This window comes from Bombina bombina, chromosome 1 (genome assembly GCF_027579735.1).
Source record: "Bombina bombina isolate aBomBom1 chromosome 1, aBomBom1.pri, whole genome shotgun sequence".
NCBI lineage: Eukaryota > Metazoa > Chordata > Amphibia > Anura > Bombinatoridae > Bombina > Bombina bombina.
The window spans coordinates 1,044,664,394-1,044,668,195 of NC_069499.1; positions in this window are offsets into that span (position 1 = coordinate 1,044,664,394).

A 3,802-nucleotide genomic window follows, 5' to 3' on the forward strand; every position below is an offset into this window, starting at 1 on the left:
AATAAGTGTAAGATTAGGGGTGTTTAGACTCGGGGTTCATGTTAGGGTGTTAGGTGCAGACTTAGAGAGTGTTTCCCCAAAGGAAACAATGGGGCTGCGCTAGGAGCTGAACGCTGCTTTTTTGCAGGTGTTAGGTTTTTTTCCAGCCAGCTCAGCCCCATTGTATCCTATGGGGATATCGTGCACAAGCACTTTTTTCCAGCTTACCGCTACCATAGGCATTGCTGGTATTGAGAGTGGAAGGGAAGGTAAATTATGCTCAACGATCCCTTTTCTGAGCCTAACGCAGCCACTCGGACAACTCTAAATACCAGCGTTGTCTTAAGGGTGCGCTGGGAAAAAAAGCAGCGTTAGCTACGGGGCTCTTTACTGACAAAACTCTAAATCTAGGCGTTTGTTCTTATTGCAAAATAATATGAATTTCTAAGACGTTATGAATGAGCATGTAAAGTACCATAGTATATATCATACAAATAACCCTCCCACTTATACCCATTTTAGTCCCTTGAGACTGGGAATACCAAACATATATGGGTTTGTGCATCAGAGCTTCTAAGGAGAACACTGGGCCCAACGTCTTGGGAATAACAGGTCCAAATTCACAAAGGAAAACATTGATAGATTTCACTGTCCATTAGGTTCAATAAGCCTTGGAACCAGAAATTCCCACTATTCTCCTAGTCCTGGGTTTGTATGAAATTGCAGAGTATGTGTAAAATATTAGACTTTTTCCTTTGGGAGAGATTTTTTCATCCATCAGACTTTGCGGACCAACTGGAATCGGCGGTTTCAAAAGTGATCCATGCCTTACCACGTTCTGCTAAGCGCTAGCGTAGGATGTATCATGGCGGCCCAACCCATGGTTTGTCTATGCCGATGGAAGTCTCAGAGGCTCTATACGATTACGAGGGCCACTCCGACTCTTCAGAGGAGGCCCCTTCTGGGTCGGAGTCCGTGTCATCTAAACCTCCGGCTGCGGAGGAGCCTGGTGTTAGGTTAAGGATGGAGAATTTGCGCTTTTTGCTGCGGCAGGTGCTTACTACTCTGGAGGTTCCGGAACCTAGGAGTTCCTGTTAAAATGGCAAATATTATCAAGAATAAATTGGAGCGATTTGGTTCTTCCTTTTCCCCTTCTTCTTTTTAAGAAACTTTTCCCCATTCCGGACTCTCAGCTTGAGCTGTGGGGGACCATTCCTAAGGTGGATGGGGCTATCTCTACGCTCACGAAACGGACAACTATTCCACTCGAGGATAGTTCATCGTTTAAAGAGCCCATGGTTAAAAATCTGGAAAACATGTTGAGAAAGATGTTTCAGCACACAGGGTTTGTTTTTTAGCCAGCAGCGGCCGTTGCGCCGGTCACTGCAGCTGCGACATATTGGTGTGAATCCCTATGTGAAATGGTCGAGGGGGAGACTTCCATAGACAAGTAGACAAGATACAGGATAAGATTAAGGCACTGAAGGTCGCCAATTCTTTCATCTGCGATGCCAATATGCAAATTATTCGCCTGAATGCTAAGGTGTCAAGTTTTTCTGTTTTAGCTTGCAGGGCTCTGTGGCTAAAATCTTGGTCTGCGGACATGACCTCTAAGTCAAAGCTGTTGTCCCTGCCTTTTCAAGGTAAGATTCTGTTCGGTCTAGGATTGAATTCGATCATATCCATGGTTACGGGAAGCAAGGGAGCTTTCCTACCACAGAATAAGAAGGCTAAGCCTAAGGGATCTACTTTTTGTCCCTTTCGTGCAGACAAGGCCAGCACCAGCAGCCCACCGCGAAAGTGGACCAGTCCAAGGGAACTTGAAGCTGGCTCAATCTTGGAACAAATCTAAGCAGAGCAAGTAGCCCGCTGAGTCGAAATCGGCATGAAGGGGCGGCCTCCGACCGGTCTCAGGATCAAGTAGGGGGCAGATTATTTCTATTCTCAGAGGCTTGGTTGCAGGACGTTCAGGACCCTTGGGATCTGGAAGTTGTCGTCCAGGGTTACAGCATAGGGTTCAGCTCCCATTCACCCAGGGGCAGATTCCTCCTGTCAGTCAAACCTGTCTTGAAGACCAGAAAAGAGAGAGGCCTTTCTAGAGTGTGTGAGAAAACTCGCCTCTCTTGGGGTTATCGTATCAGTACCCCTAGCAGAGAGGGGTGTAGGGTACTATTCCAATCTTTTTGTGGTTCCAAATAAGGAGGGCACGTTCTGCCCGATTTTGGACCTAAAGTGTTTGAACAAGTTTCTGAGGGTTCCATCGTTCAAAATGGAAATGATCAGATCTATCCTGCCTCTAGTGCAAGAGGGACAGTTCAGGACGCTTACCTTCATGTGCAATTCACAGGGACCACTTCAGGTTCCTAAGATTTGCGTTTCTTGACCAACACTTTTCGTTTTTGGCCCTTACTTTTGGTCTGGCGATGGCCCCGAGAGTTTTCACAAAGGTTCTGGGGGCACTGCTCAGTCCAGAGCAACTATCCATGGGGATATCCTTCTTGAGACCCTCCTGGGAAATTGTGACCACGGACGTCAGTCTGGCAGGATGGGAAGCTGTTAGGGGTGCCAAGATGGCACAAGGAAAATATACCAGGGAGGAGTCTCTCCTTCCAATAAACATCCTGGAACTCCTAGCAATTTACAATGCTCTGAAGGCATGGCCTTCTCTGGGGTCGGTCAGCTTCCTCAGATTCCAGTCTGACAACATTACCTTGGTGGCTTACATCAACCATCAGGGGGGTATGAGGAGCTTCCTCACAATGAGGGAGGTGTCTCGGATCTTGGAGTGGGCGGAGTCCCACAACTGCTTGCTCTCTGTGATTCATATTCCAGGCATGGACAACTGGGAAGCGGACTTTCTCAGCAGACAATCCTTCCATCTAGGGGAATGGTCTCTTCACCCCAAAGTGTTTGCTGAGATTTGTCACAGATGGGGAACGCTGGAGACAGATCTCATGGTGTCCAGACTCAATTGCAAGCTACCCCGATACGGGTTGAGGTCCAGGAATCCCCAGGCAAAACCTTAGTGGTTCCTTGGGGATTCACCCTAGCTTACATTTTTCCACTGTTACCACTTCTACCTTGTGTAGTGGCATGCATCAAACAGGAGAGGGTCTCAGCCATTCTGATTGCTCCTTCATGGCCACGGAGGACGTGGTTTGCGGATCTGGTGGGGATGTCATCTTCTCCGCCGTGGAGGTTACCCTGTCACAGGGATCTGCTGGAACAGGGCACTTTTCAACATTGAAATCTAGATTCTCTGAGGCTGACTGTGTGGAGATTGAACGCCTAGTCTTGGCCAAGAGAGGCTTTTCTGAAAGTGTGATACTCTGATTCAGGCAAGGAAGCCAGTCACTTGTCGCATCTACCATAAGATGTGGAGGACTTACTTTTCCTGGTGTGAGAAGCAGGGATATCCTTGGCATAAAGTGAAGGTATCCAGTATTCTGTCCTTTCTCCAAGAAGGTTTGGAGAAAGGTCTTGCCGCTAGTTCCTTAAAGGGACAGATTTCGGCATTATCAGTATTGTTGCATAGGAGACTCGCTGAGCTCCCTGACATCCAATCTTTTGTTCAGGCTCTATCTAGAATCATGTCTTCAGACAGTCTGCTCCCCCTTGGAGCTTAAACATGGTCCTTAAGGTTTTGCAGAGGGTTCCGTTTGAACCTATGCATTCCATTGATATTAAGATTCTGTCCTGGAAGGTTCTTTTCCTGTTGGCTATTGTATCGGCACGCAGAGTATCTGAACTGACTGCCTTGCAAAGTGAGCCTCCTTATTTGGTGTTTCATGCGGATAAGGCTGTGCTTCGCACTGGGTTGGGG